This window comes from Bombina bombina, chromosome 12, assembly GCF_027579735.1.
Source record: "Bombina bombina isolate aBomBom1 chromosome 12, aBomBom1.pri, whole genome shotgun sequence".
Taxonomy (NCBI): Eukaryota; Metazoa; Chordata; class Amphibia; order Anura; family Bombinatoridae; genus Bombina; species Bombina bombina.
Genome location: NC_069510.1, coordinates 24,071,389 through 24,087,251, shown reverse-complemented (window position 1 = coordinate 24,087,251; position 15,863 = coordinate 24,071,389). Strand labels below are relative to the sequence as shown.

The window sequence follows — 15,863 nt, the reverse complement described above, 5'->3', positions numbered from 1 at the left end:
TATTTAGAAAGATGTTTCCAATAGACGCCACCACACGGGACTTATGGCAAACGGTCCCTAAGGTGGAGGGAGCAGTTTCTACTTTAGCTAAGCGTACCACTATCCCGGTGGAGGATAGCTGTGCTTTTTCAGATCCAATGGATAAAAAATTAGAGGGTTACCTTAAGAAAATGTTTGTTCAACAAGGTTTTATATTGCAACCCCTTGCATGCATCGCGCCGATTACGGCTGCGGCAGCATTTTGGATTGAGTCTCTGGAAGAGAACCTTAGTTCAGCTACGCTGGACGACATTACGGACAGGCTTAGAGTCCTTAAACTAGCTAATTCATTCATTTCGGAGGCCGTAGTACATTTAACCAAACTTACGGCTAAGAACTCAGGATTCGCCATTCAGGCACGTAGGGCGCTGTGGCTAAAATCCTGGTCAGCTGATGTAACTTCTAAGTCCAAATTACTTAATATACCTTTCAAGGGGCAAACTTTGTTTGGGCCCGGTTTGAAAGAAATTATCGCTGACATTACAGGAGGTAAGGGCCACGCCCTGCCTCAAGACAAAGCCAAAGCTAAGGCTAGACAGTCTAATTTTCGTCCCTTTCGGAATTTCAAAGCAGGAGCAGCACCAACTTCCACTGCACCAAAACAGGAAGGAGCTGTTGCTCGTTACAGACAAGGCTGGAAACCTAACCAGTCCTGGAACAAGGGCAAGCAGGCCAGGAAACCTGCTACTGCCCCAAAGACAGCATGAACCGAGGGCCCCCGATCCGGGACCGGATCTAGTGGGGGGCAGACTCTCTCTCTTCGCCCAGGCTTGGGCAAGAGATGTTCAGGATCCCTGGGCGCTAGAGATCATATCTCAGGGATACCTTCTAGACTTCAAATTCTCTCCCCCAAGAGGGAGATTTCATCTGTCAAGGTTGTCAACAAACCAGATAAAGAAAGAAGCGTTTCTACGCTGTGTACAAGATCTGTTATTAATGGGAGTGATCCATCCGGTTCCGCGGTCGGAACAAGGACAAGGGTTTTACTCAAACCTGTTTGTGGTTCCCAAAAAAGAGGGAACTTTCAGGCCAATCTTGGATTTAAAGATCCTAAACAAATTCCTAAGAGTTCCATCGTTCAAAATGGAAACTATTCGGACAATCTTACCCATGATCCAAAAGGGTCAGTACATGACCACAGTGGATTTAAAGGATGCTTACCTTCACATACCGATTCACAAAGATCATTACCGGTATCTAAGGTTTGCCTTCTTAGACAGGCATTACCAGTTTGTAGCTCTTCCATTCGGATTGGCTACGGCTCCAAGAATCTTCACAAAGGTTCTGGGTGCCCTTCTGGCGGTACTAAGACCGCGAGGAATTTCGGTAGCTCCGTACCTAGACGACATTCTGATACAAGCTTCAAGCTTTCAAACTGCCAAGTCTCATACAGAGTTAGTTCTGGCATTTCTAAGGTCGCATGGATGGAAAGTGAACGAAAAGAAGAGTTCTCTCTTTCCTCTCACAAGAGTTCCATTCTTGGGGACTCTTATAGATTCTGTAGAAATGAAGATTTATCTGACAGAAGACAGATTAACAAAGCTTCTAAATGCATGCCGTGTCCTTCATTCCATTCAACTCCCGTCAGTAGCTCAATGCATGGAGGTGATCGGCTTAATGGTAGCAGCAATGGACATAGTACCCTTTGCACGTCTACATCTCAGACCGCTGCAATTGTGCATGCTGAGTCAGTGGAATGGGGATTACTCAGACTTGTCCCCTACTCTGAATCTGGATCAAGAGACCAGAAACTCTCTTCTATGGTGGCTTTCTCGGCCACATCTGTCCAGGGGGATGCCATTCAGCAGGCCGGACTGGACAATTGTAACAACAGACGCAAGCCTACTAGGTTGGGGCGCTGTCTGGAATTCTCTGAAGGCTCAGGGACAATGGAATCAGGAGGAAAGTCTCCTGCCAATAAACATTTTGGAATTGAGAGCAGTTCTCAATGCCCTTCTGGCTTGGCCCCAGTTAAAAACTCGGGGGTTCATCAGGTTTCAGTCGGACAACATCACGACTGTAGCTTACATCAACCATCAAGGAGGGACAAGAAGCTCCCTAGCAATGATGGAAGTATCAAAGATAATTCGCTGGGCAGAGTCTCACTCTTGCCACCTGTCAGCAATCCACATCCCGGGAGTGGAGAACTGGGAGGCGGATTTCTTGAGTCGCCAGACTTTTCATCCGGGGGAGTGGGAACTTCATCCGGAGGTCTTTGCCCAAATACTTCGACGTTGGGGCAAACCAGAGATAGATCTCATGGCGTCTCGCCAGAACGCCAAACTTCCTCGCTACGGGTCCAGATCCAGGGATCCGGGAGCGGTTCTGATAGATGCTTTGACAGCACCTTGGAACTTCGGGATGGCTTATGTGTTTCCACCCTTCCCGCTGCTTCCTCGATTGATTGCCAAAATCAAACAGGAGAGAGCATCAGTGATTCTAATAGCGCCTGCATGGCCACGCAGGACTTGGTATGCAGATCTAGTGGACATGTCATCCTGTCCGCCTTGGTCTCTACCTCTAAGACAGGACCTTCTGATACAGGGTCCATTCAAACATCAAAATCTAACTTCTCTGAAGCTGACTGCTTGGAAATTGAACGCTTGATTTTATCAAAACGTGGTTTTTCTGAGTCGGTTATTGATACCCTGATACAGGCTAGGAAGCCTGTTACCAGAAGGATTTACCATAAGATATGGCATAAATACCTATACTGGTGCGAATCCAAAGGTTACTCCTGGAGTAAGGTTAGGATTCCTAGGATATTGTCCTTTCTACAAGAAGGTTTAGAAAAGGGTTTATCGGCTAGCTCATTAAAGGGACAGATCTCAGCTCTGTCCATCTTGTTACACAGGCGTCTGTCAGAAAATCCAGACGTCCAGGCCTTTTGTCAGGCTTTAGCTAGGATCAAGCCTGTGTTTAAAACTGTTGCTCCGCCATGGAGTTTAAACCTTGTTCTTAACGTTCTACAAGGAGTTCCGTTTGAACCCCTTCATTCCATTGATATAAAGTTGTTATCTTGGAAAGTGTTATTTTTAATGGCTATTTCTTCGGCTCGGAGAGTCTCTGAGTTATCAGCTTTACATTGTGATTCTCCTTATTTGATTTTTCATTCAGATAAGGTAGTTCTGCGTACAAAACCTGGGTTCTTACCTAAGGTAGTCACTAACAGGAACATCAATCAAGAGATCGTGGTGCCTTCCCTGTGCCCGAATCCTTCTTCAAAGAAGGAACGTCTTCTACACAATCTGGATGTAGTTCGTGCCCTCAAGTTCTACTTGCAGGCAACTAAGGATTTTCGACAAACGTCTTCCCTGTTTGTCGTGTATTCTGGTCAGAGGAGAGGTCATAAGGCTTCGGCTACCTCTCTCTCCTTCTGGCTTCGTAGCATAATTCGTTTAGCCTATGAGACTGCTGGACAGCAGCCTCCTGAAAGAATTACAGCTCATTCTACTAGAGCTGTGGCTTCCACTTGGGCCTTTAAGAATGAGGCCTCTGTTGAACAGATTTGCAAGGCTGCAACTTGGTCTTCGCTTCATACTTTTTCCAAATTTTACAAATTTGACACTTTTGCTTCTTCGGAGGCTATTTTTGGGAGAAAGGTTCTTCAGGCAGTGGTTCCTTCTGTATAATGAGCCTGCCTATCCCTCCCGTCATCCGTGTACTGTTGCTTTGGTATTGGTATCCCAGAAGTAATGATGACCCGTGGACTGATCACACATAACAGAAGAAAACATAATTTATGCTTACCTGATAAATTCCTTTCTTCTGTTGTGTGATCAGTCCACGGCCCGCCCTGTTTTTTTTAAGGCAGGTAAATATCTTTTAAATTATACTCCAGTCACCACTTCACCCTTGGTTTCTCCTTTCTCGTTGATCTTGGTCGAATGACTGGGAGTGACGTAGAGGGGAGGGGCTATATGCAGCTCTGCTGGGTGAATCCTCTTGCATTTCCTGTTGGGGAGGAGTTATATCCCAGAAGTAATGATGACCCGTGGACTGATCACACAACAGAAGAAAGGAATTTATCAGGTAAGCATAAATTATGTTTTTTTTTTTGTAAAAGCATTTAGATATGTATTATAGTTTTGTAAACCAACTGTGTGTTTTCTTTTTTTATATATATATATTTTAAACAGGTGTCAAGCTTCCCAAGAAGTTTTAAATAGAACTGTTCTTCAAACCCTTGGAATAGAGGAAGAGGTAAGCTATTTTATTTACCATAGATTTTTGGTTAAACTGTTTCTAAATTTGTGTGTTTTTATAAAAGCATTGAGATGTGTTATAGTTTTGTAAACAAACTGTTATTTTTTTTTATATTTTTTAAACAGGTCTCAAGCTTCCCAAGACGTTTTAAATAGAACTGTTAAAAAATCCTCAGAATGGAGGAAGAGGTAAACTATTAGATTCACCATCTCTTTGGTTAAATCTTTTTATATTGGTGTTTTTTGATAAAAGCATTTCTGTGTGTTTTATTTTTTAACAGGTCTCAAGCTTCCCAAGAATTTTTAAATAGAACTGTTTTCAAATCCTCGGAATGGAGAAAGAGGTAAGCTATTTTATTTCCCATCTCTTTGGCTAAACTGTTTTTAGTAAAAGCACGTAGTTATGTTTAAAATTTTGAAACCCAACTGTGTTTTATTTTTTTTATAATCATTTTTTAATCAGGTCTCAAGCTTCCCAATAAGCTTTAAATAGAACTGTTCTTCAAACCCTTGAAATGGAGGAAGAGGTATGTTATTTTCTTAACCATTTCATTATGGCTAACATTTTTAAATTTGTGTTTCTTGATAAAAGCAATTAAAAATGTTTTATATTTTTGTAAACTGTTTGTTTTTTAAATATTTTTTAACAGGTCTTGAGCTTCCCGAGACGTTTTAAATAGAACTGTTCCTCAAACCCTTGGAATGGAGGAAGAGGTAAGCTATTTTATTTACCACATGTTTTGGGTTAAATCCTTTTTGTTTCATAAGGTGGTGAGAGTCCACAAGTCATCACATGAGGGATTATACTCCATTTCACTTGGAGAAGGCAAAAATGCTAAAAAAAAAAACCAGAAGCCTTTAACCCCTCCCACCTCCCTGTAAATTTCAGATTTATTTATTTGCCTCCACAGGAGAATGTTAAAATTAAAAGTGCTCTACAGTGAGAACATTGACAGGGATTCTAAGAGCTATGTGAGACCCCCCCTCAGAGAGCCAGGAATAAGACAGAGGGGTGTATAGGAATAAACTGGCAGTGAGTGTAATTCTCCCTTGGGAGTTGTTCACTAGCCAGCCTCAGGTGTTGCTGGGATTTATCCTTCAGCTTCCTTCTGTTGGCCTCTCTGTACTGCTGCTGCATATCCTGAGTTAGTTCTCTATTAACCAGGATGGTCTATTGTGCTGGGGGCAGGTTTACTGCAGCTGGGTAAGTGAGTTTTAACAGGTAGGTTAATAATGTTAATTGTACATATAGCCTGGGGACAATACACACAGGTTTTTTTTTTCTCTGACAGGTTTGTGGAACCGTCACTCCTGGGTACTGTCTCTTTACATTCTTTGTGTGCAAGTCGTTTTTTTCACCTTGGAAAACTTTGTGTTAGAGGTGTGCTGACTAAAAGGTCATTATAGTATTGGGGAGGTCACCTAGATGTCTCTCCTGATTTTAAAGAATATTTGCACAGTTTTAGCATCTATCCCTGCCCAGAGCAAATGTAAGAGTTTGCTTCCTTAAGGTGATACGCCAGCTGGTTTCAGTTCATCTGTTATCTCTCACAGACGCAGCACTTGGGTAAAATTGCTTACGTATTCTGATGTGGAAGAATCAGATACTTTTAAAGGTGAGGGATGCTGTCAGACAGTTAGGATCTTTTGTTGGACCTGGAATCTTAGAGCACATCTTTAAGATTGATTATCCGCACACTTTGCTGCAAGAAGTTTTACTTTCTCTGAGAGTTCTAGAACCTGTTCCTATGGAAGGAAATATTGGTTAAACAACTGTATTTGTTATTTAAACTTCCTAAAACAGAGGTTTTTCTGAAATCTGAGGCAATCTCCAAAGAATGAAGTAAACTTGTGTCTTCCACTAATTTCAAGATGTTTCCAATTCCTCACGCAAATCTGTAACTTTGGGAATCTGTTCCCAAGGTGAATGGAGCTATTTATATTCTTGCTAAAAGGTCTTACTGTCCCCTTAAAGAATAATTTTATTTTTGTTTGTATTTTATGACCCCATGAAAGCTAGAAGTTTTACATAGAAGAGCTTTTCAACAAGTAATTTTTTTTTATTCAGGCCAGCAATCCGTGTGACCGTTGTAACGGGTGCTATCACTTTGTGGTGTGACACCTTATCAGAGATTTCTCTTTAAAAGACATCTTTATTTGTGACCATTTGCATTCAAGCAAAGACTGTGGTTTTGGCAGTTCTCACAAGAGCTTTGTGGCTCAAATCTTGGTCTCATTGGAAGCTAGACAATACTTTGAACAAATCCAAGCAACCAACTCTATCAATATCTGCATGAAGGTGTGACCCCAACCCAAACCTAGTTCTGGTAGGGGTCAGATTGAGCCTTTTTTGCAATCTGTCCAGGATCCTTGGGTACTCAACATTGTATCTCAGGAAAACAGAATAGGGATTTATTGAAAGGATACTCCTGTCACATGTACACAAACTTCAATCAAATTCACTAGCCTTTTTCCAATGCTAACAAGACCTGAAAAGTTTGTGAATGATCATTCCCATTCCAGAGGTGTAAAGAATCCAAAGGTTTTATTCAAATCTGTTTAATATTTTTGAATGAGGGAACTTTAAGGCCCATCTTAGATCTCAAAGTTTTAACCAAAATTTCTCTTGGTACCCAAGATGGAGGCGATTTAGACCATCTTACCCTTAGTAAGGGTCAATTAATTACCACTATAGAGGACCATCTCTTTTCACAAAGATCAGTTTTGTTTTCTAAGGTTTACCTTCCTAGACAAACATTTCCACTTTGTGGCTATACCTTTTTAGGTTGGCTAAAGTTCCAAGAATCTTAAAGGTTCTGGATGCTCTGCAAGCGGTGCTATGGACAGTCACTAATGGTGGAATTAGGACACATTACATGATTCTTAAGCTAGAGAAAATGATTCAAGCTAAAATTAGATTATAAATCTCTATTTTAGTTTACATAACAAGCTGCTATCTGTAAATCTCAGTACTACATACATTTTCTAAGAATGGTACAATTTTTTTTCCTTTTATTTACCAATGTCTGTGTGGCCCTCAGCACCACGGAACAGAAAACAAACATCTGGCATGGAAGTGTTGCCCCTTGGCATCCCTGCTCTAAACCCAGGGTTCTTCAGTTCCACTCCTTAGGGGCACTTGTCTGAAACATACCTAATCTTGTGATGGACTCTTAACTCAAAGTTTCTCTACGTGTTACACAGAGGTCTACCTTCTGCAGTGGCTGTTGCTCTCCCTAGAGGCACATAGCCATACGCTGCGCTGGTTTAAAGGGGCAATACCTAATTAAAGGAACTCCCACCTATGTCACCACAGGTGTGGGAGTTCCTATATAAACCCACTCAGCCCATCACTATGTGCTGAGTTATTTAGGCCCTTACCTAGTGGCCTCTTGTTCCTTTTCTCACTTATCTGCATCCTGTGACATCCTGCTGTACCAGAGGCAGCTTACCTGTACCTGCTGCACTCACCTGGTATCCTGTGACAGTCTCACAAACAGTAACCCATATCCTGTGTCTCCTGTACCAGATACAGCTTACCCGTATCCCACTGTAGCTGCCGCACTCACCTGGTATCCTGTGTTAGACTCACCAACAGTAGCCAATATCCTGTGCCTGCTGAGTCTCCTGTATCCTACTGTACCAGAAGCAGCTTACCTGTATCCCACTGTAGCTGCATCACTCACCTGGTATCCTGTGACAGTCTCACCAACAGTACCCCATATCCTGTTGTACCAGAGGCAGCTTACCTGTATCCCACTGTAGCTGCTGAACTCTCCTGGTATCCTGTGACAGTCTCACCAACAGTACCCCATATCCTGTGCCTGCTGTACTAGAGCCAGCTTACCCATAACCCACTGTAGCTGCTGCACTCACCTGGTATCCTGTGCCTGCTGACTCTCCTGTATCCTACTGTACCAGAAGCAGCTTACCTGTATCCCACTGTAGCTGCAGCACTCACCTGGTATCCTGTGACAGTCTCACCAACAGTACCCCATATCCTGTTGTACCAGAGGCAGCTTACCTGTATCCCACTGTAGCTGCTGAACTCTCCTGGTATCCTGTGACAGTCTCACCAACAGTACCCCATAACCTGTGCCTGCTGTACTAGAGCCAGCTTACCCATAACCCACTGTAGCTGCAGCACTCACCTGGTATTCTGTGACAGTCTCACCAACAGTACCCCATATCCTGTTGTACCAGAGGCAGCTTACCTGTATCCCACTGTAGCTGCTGAACTCTCCTGGTATCCTGTGACAGTCTCACCAACAGTACCCCATAACCTGTGCCTGCTGTACTAGAGCCAGCTTACCCATAACCCACTGTAGCTGCTGCACTCACCTGGTATCCTGTGACAGTCTCACCAACAGTACCCAATATCCTGTGCCTGCTGAGTCTCCTGTATCCTACAGTACCAGAGGCAGCTTACCTGTATCCCACTGTAGCTGCAGCACTCACCTGGTATCCTGTGACAGTCTCACCAACAGTACCCCATATCCTGCTGTACCAGAGGCAGCTTACCTGTATCCCACTGTAGCTGCTGCACCCTCCTGGTATCCTGTGACAGTCTCACCAACAGTACCCCCCCCCCCCATATATCCTGTGCCTGCTGAGTCTCCTGTATCCTACTGTACCAGAGGCAGCTTACCTGTATCCCACTGTAGCTGCTGCACTCACCTGGTATCCTTTCACAGTCTCACCAACAGTACCCCATATCCTGTGCCTGCTGGATCTCCTGCTGTACCAGAGACAGCTTACCTGTATCCCACTGTAGCTGCTGCACTCACCTGGTATCCTGTGACAGTCTCACCAACAATACCCCATATCCTGTGCCTGCTGAGTCTCCTGCTGTACCAGAGGCAGCTTACCTGTATCCCACTGTAGCTGCTGCACTCTCCTGGTATCCTGTGTCAGTCTCACAAACAGTTCCCATAATCTGTACCTGCTGAGTCTCCTGTATCCTACTGTACCAGAGGCAGCTTACCTGTATCCCACTGCAGCACTCACCTGGTATCCTGTGTCAGTCTCACCAACAGTACCCCATATCCTGTGCCTGCTGTACCAGAGGCAGCTTACCTGTATCCCACTGTAGCAGCTGCACTCACCTGGTATCCTGTGACAATCTCACCAACAGTACCCCATATGCTGAGTCTCCTGTGCTTACTGTACACACCAGTGGCATCTTACCTGAATCATGTTGCTACTGCATCTGGTATCCTGTGCCCTTGGTACATAGTTACTGGATTGATCTCACGTTACCTGACCTTTGCTCTTGTTTTACCCTTAGTTTTTTTTTTTCTCTTGCTTTATTAAAACCATTTAAAAGACTGTTTCCTGTGTGTGTATTCCTGCATATTTAATTTCACTCACACTAACAGACCAGTGCGTCAGGAGCACTGGGGCTCAGAACACTTAAAAAAAAGAAACTCAATTTAATTTTCATGTGCAAATACATGCAATTTCAAAACACTTGTATCAAATTTACTTGCATTGTTGAAAAGCATACCAAGGTAGGCTCAGGAGCAGCGGTGCACTACTGGGAGCTAGCTGGTGATGGGTTGCACAAATTCCTCATGTCATTAACTCACCAGATGTGTTCATTAAGGTCTGTGGAAGTGCATTGCTGTTCTACCTCTATTGTGTTAAACCCCTTTGCAGCTATTAAACAGTTATATGCAAAAACTGCAATATAACAATGATCTAAATCATTTAGATTTGTCCCTTTAAACAAGTAACATCTGATTACATCACCTGTGTGGCATCTGATTAAGTCACCGGTGCGGTAGCTCAGACTCTCACAATCTAATCCTCAGCACTAAGTTCAGTTTCCGGTTCTTTTATACTAAGAGCAAGTGCAATTTACTCAAATGTGATGTAACAAAAACAAATTATGCTTACCTGATAATTTCCTTTCTTCTGATGTTAAGAATCCACAGCTGCATTCATTACTTTTGGGAAATAAGAACCTGGCCACCAGGTGGAGGCAAAGACAACCCAGCCAAAGGCTTAAATTCTCCTCCCACTCCCCTCATACCTCAGTCAGTCATTCTGCTGAGGAACAGTAGAAGATAGAGTGAAAGGTGCCAGAAGATATAAGGATGCCCCCACATATTACGGGTGGGGAGCTGTGGACTCTTTCCATAAGAAAAGGAAATTATCAGGTAAGCATAATTTATGTTTTTTCCTTAAATGTTAAGAGTACACAGCTGCATTCATTACTTTTGGGAAAATACCCAAGCTATAGAGGGCACTGAATGCCAAGATGGGAGGGTAGAATAGGTGGCCCATACTGAGTGCACCAGGCCTGAACCTCTACCCAATAAATCATCCGAAGCTGAGAAAATTTTAAGAGGAAGTCAGAAGCCAAACCAGAGACCACAAACTGACTCGACTGAGCCAACAAACAGTCCCCCACCGCTCATCTCCAGAAATGAAGGACACCCGCCGAAACCCCTAAGGGGACAAGGCAAAGGAGAACCAAGGAAACTGAAAGGTCCCCTAATACAAAAAGGAACACCTCCACTAGTGAGCCCAGCTCACAGACCCAAAGGGGACAAAACAGGGAAAGGAGGCCACACCTATACCAAGCAAAACCCAGGATAAGACCGAGCACAGACATAAGACGTCACCCCAATATCCTGCAAGCACGGAATGCAACGGTATAGGCAAAGTCCTCCCAGTGTCCGGCCATAGAATATCAAGGTATTCAACCATGAAAGTGTGTACCCAGATAAAAAACTCCAAATTTGAGAACACAGAGTCCACTACAGGACGACAAAGAGGGTACTTGCGAGGAAGAAGCAGTCAAGCAAGAAACAGACCGCAAAAGCAACCCCCCTACAGAGGGCACGTTCCAGGAAGCCTAAGTCGCCGGAACGACACAGGTCCCTGAAAAGGGGGGACACAAAAACCTTAATCGAGGTCCCCCGAGAAGGAGAGTATACTCAGAACCCGAAGGAAGAGTAAACCCTCTTCTAATCAATGGAGCAAGTTGAAAGGAAAATCTATACCCTAGCAGACTAAGCTAACAGGATAGACTCAACAAGCTCACACATCCAGAAAAGACTGCACAAATGCAGTTCCTTAAAACGCTTGGCCATCCTGACCTGCAGACCCACACTCAGATGGACCAACCCAGCCTCCGGGATCCAAGACAGGGAAACAGGTACAAGAATGAGCATAAGGATAGCACAGCCATCCCCACAGAGCACAAGTACAACCTGACTTTGAAACAGACAAGGCCATAGACCTAAGGATCTATCAAAATAAAGGCCCAACAAGTCTGCTTGGAGCCAGCAAGATCTCAGGGGTAACCAATCCCACCTTTCTGCCTCCCATCCAGGAGAAGCCCCAAGCAAGGGCTATCTCCATAGGGAGGAGAATATCCCCTAAAGAAAAGGGATGCCGGAAGGGCAACAACTGTCCTCAAGGCCCAAAGGCACCGGCTAATCGGAAATGAAATCCCAACACAGATGTCCTAGAAAAGGACCCCCCTAAAAGTAGCTTGCCAAGAAGAGGCACAGCCAACCCATTCGCCTGCAGAGCAGGGAATCCATGGGAACACTGGCAAGCTGACCAGGGGAATGCAACCCTAAAGAGCACCAGAAATTGGACATTCAGCGCCAGCAGTTGGGTATGAACCAACCGCCCTTGAGACTCAAGCAACACGGCTAACCACCAGATGACATGGGCCACTCTGTGGCAAATAGTAAAAAATACTCAGAAAACCTGGCCAACCATGACCAGGTGAAATAGATGGAGCAAGGACATAGCCCAAGTTCCCACTACCGTGGAACACCCCGACCAGCCCTTTGATCCAAGATTCCAAAACACCCAAGACTGGGTCAGTAAAAAGGCCAAGCAAAGCATCAGCAACCGGAAGTCTCAGGGAGATAAACAGGTCTGGGCACCTAATAGTTCAGGCAAACCTTACCCTAGAACTAAACACCCCAACCAGCCAAAAAGCCAGACAAGGTATGGATGCATATCCAGAGAATCCAGATAGCGCAAAGAACTCGAAAGTTCAGGCGAAAGGAAGGAACTACCCCTAGCTAAAGTCCAACACTCCAAGAAGCAAGGCTAGATGTCGTATGAAGATACTTCTCAGAGCCTCAGGATAACCAAGGGATACCTTGAGGTCCAAAAAATGCTACTAGCAGGACTAGTCTCACTAACACCTCTGCACAAGCAGAGGACACAAGAAAGAGAAGGCACTAAGCCTATCCAGCTCCTGAAAACCCAGAGCTAAACAAAAGTTCCCGCAGGGAGCAATTATCACCCAGAAACACAGATCCCTAAAAGGAGATCCACTCACCTGGAGGCAATGGAAGACCCAAAGGCCTCTAACTCCGTCAAGAGTAAGAGCTGCATCTAGATATACTAGAAACAGCTACGCGTACACCTGCAAGGTGTCAAGAGCTGCAACAGATTTCAAACTGCAAAGCTTCCGCATGCTAGACAGCTATCCTGTACAAGCTGTTGGATCAAGTCCAAAAGGACACATCCAGAGGCCTAAAAAAAAGGCCAAACTGCTCAATAGCGGTAAGGGGCATTAAGCTCTCCCACCCTCCATTACATGGGGGAGGAAACTAAGATCTGATGAAATAAGATGTCAGAGTGACACAGCGGAAAAATTCCCCTGCCCAGTCATGACTGAAGGCTTTAAGGACTGAACATTCCTTCCCACCTCACGGACCCACAGGTCCTCTTGAATGCTTAGTTGAACATGAAAAACAATGATAACCTGAGTACTTGGCGCTTCTACCGAACCAGCCGAGCAGAACAGCGCCACGTTTCTGAACAGCCGCAAAACCGAACGAACCTGACAGGACCAGCCTGCACCTAGGGGGGTCCCGACCGGCAAGCTGCGTAAATTTTCCCTCGTAGGGGGAAAAAACAGAAAACAGTTTTAACAGAGCACTAACATGTCCAACAACTTCCGAAGTAGTAATAGAGTATCAATCCCAAAAGGTTCCCGAAGGAAATAAAAATAAGACATCCCATCGGATAAAATATAAGGCAACCCGGAGGTTAACGCCCAAAAAGACACAGGCCTACCCACACGACCATCCAAACAGAGCCCTACCACACAAAACTGGGAAAGATCTAACAACTGACAATCAGGAGATTACTTCATCCCCACATATCTAATGAGGTACCCCATTCGAATTAGCAGACTGAAAATCCCTGTATCTGGTAACGATAGGATCATTTAATAACTGAAAAACATGTCTGAGCAATACGCGAAGGCACGCAATCCTCTAACGGAAGGCACAATACTCAGACAGATACCCCATGGTGAACTGTAGAGGCCCTCCGCAAGGCGGAAGGCTCGGGACAATAGGGCACGAGCACATTCTCAAAGAAACGTCTGGACTCTGCAGACCAATATCCATTATGTGGAAGCGAAAGCATGCTGCAAACCTCTGGGGGAACACAGCACCCCGCATGGAGGAATCAAACTGGGTTACTCGCATGTGCAGAAGTATGATTTGGTAGGAAACTCGCCTCTGAGGACAGGACCCCCAGAGGCAGATGGCTCAGCAGTCCCTGGATACCCCGAGCCCAAGGAACCAGGCGATCTAAAATGGCATATGCAACAAAACTGGTTGACAGGCTTCAACGAGACCACTCCGGGTTCATCACCGGACACAGAATCTGAAATCAAAATAGTCTCAGTATCTGAATCCTATGTAACTGAATCTGAAATTAACAGTCTCAGCATCAGAATCCTCCATAACTGGATAGGATATTTAAATATGGACTAAAGTAGTGAAAAACAAAAACGGCACCTGTCACCCACAATGGCTGGGGCACTCACCACCTCCTATGACCAGACCCCTGCGGACTAGAAAATTTCCTTCGCCACACGGTCGGGAATGCGGAAATGGAACTGAACAACAGAGCGTAGCCACGCCCATACACAAGGTGAACCGTACAGTCCAAACAAGTGCGCCCAGCCAAAAGCCTGCTTCACTTCCAAAGGCCTCAATGTTCCAACCACGAGCCCAATAAACATTGCACATAAGCAGGTTGAATCACAAACATGATTATAACCCCCCCCCCCCCCCCCGTTCAATAACCCCCCTGAGGAGATATTAACCCTCAATTCCAAGATACTAAAAGACTCACTGAGACCCATGTTATAAGTTAGACCCACAAGGTGGTAGCCTCTCCGGAAACATTCTCATTACAGTACATTGCAAAGTAAAATGAAACGATCTTACTGGAATCTACGCCGTGGAACAGGAACACGGCCATTTAAGTGTTATGTATAGTAGCATCGCCTCCGCCATGGACTTAAGAAAGGCAGCGAAGCGAAATTCGACAACGCCTATTGCTTGAGGAGCCGGGATTGTTTCACAGAAAAACTCCCTGCATCTCCAGACTAACTTTCATCCAAGCCCTCAATGAGAGACTAAGAGGACTACTTAAAACTCCTGTCCCATGCCGAAGAGTACTACCCTCCATAAGAGACAAAAACTAAAATTAAAAATTATGACACTTCTCTGCCAACCTCCTGGGACAAAGGCAAAGAATGACTGGGGGATGAGGGGGAGTGGAAGGAGTATGTAAGCCTTTGGCTGGGTTGTCTGCCTCCTCCTGGTGGCCAGGTTCTTATTTCTTAAAAGTAATGACTGCAGCTGTGGCCTCTCCATTTAAAGGGTCAGTAAACCTTAAAAAATGTTATATAATTCTGCACATAGTGCAGAATTATATAACATTACATTAGCCAAACGTTTTAAATCATAATATTGCCTTTTTATTTTTAAAAAATATCGCCTTTTACAGACCTGCTCTCTGGGCTCTGCTGAGCGGGTCTGTTTTTACTGAGCGCATCGGGCCAGCTGAATAGTCACAGCCCGGCCCGACCGCGCCATTAGACACAATGCAGCTCGCTCTTGCTCTGACAGCGGGAGCGAGCTGCATTGTGTCTAATGGCGCGGTCGGGCCGGGCTGCGACTATACAGCTGGCCCGATGCGCTCAGTAAAAACAACAGACCCGCTCAGCAGAGCCCAGAGAGCGAGTCTGTAAAACGGCGATATTTTTAAAAAATAAAAAGGCAATATTATGATTTAAAACGTTTGGCTAATGTAATGTTATATAATTCTGCACTATGTGCAGAATTATATAACTTTTAAGGTTTACTGTCCCTTTAAGAAGAAAATATGCCCTAAATAAGGTTATTGTTGAATTTTAACCCTTAATGCGTTCTAGCCTTTTGGCTGTTCTAAAACCAAAGGCGCTTCCCGAATAGGATTGTGGGCTGGAGGGCGTGCCTCCCCCAGCAATCCCATCATTGAAATCACACGTTTGCATGATTCAAATTTTTGTACTTATTTGTTTACATCAGAACTTTGTTCCGATTGTAACAAAGTACAGGCAGGAAGGGAGTAAAGGATCATTAAACACGTTATAATCCTAGTACGGATGTTATTGCCTCCATGTTAAAATCTAGCTTTGCTATGATCCAGTGCTGACCTATTCGCACATGTGCACTAACTGCTTCATATACCTGCAGTGTATCCTAGGTTCCAAAATGAAAGCACCCATTATTAGAGGGAGGGGCATGAAACAAATTTAGTGTTTGTCCCTGCAGAATGACACCTTTAACTCCA

At 44.6% G+C, this 15,863-nt stretch overlaps 1 long non-coding RNA gene across 1 annotated transcript in view; it reads left to right on the top strand.

Annotated features, from left to right (window-relative positions):
* The first annotated feature begins 4,193 nt into the window (after positions 1 to 4,193).
* LOC128642579 (uncharacterized) overlaps positions 4,194 to 15,863 on the top strand; it is a 48,893-nt gene continuing 37,223 nt past the window's right edge. The window contains exons 1-5 of the long non-coding RNA XR_008399689.1: positions 4,194 to 4,242; positions 4,371 to 4,433; positions 4,526 to 4,588; positions 4,708 to 4,771; positions 4,895 to 4,958. This is a non-coding gene — a long non-coding RNA (uncharacterized LOC128642579). The remainder of the gene's footprint in view (positions 4,243 to 4,370; positions 4,434 to 4,525; positions 4,589 to 4,707; positions 4,772 to 4,894; positions 4,959 to 15,863) is intronic.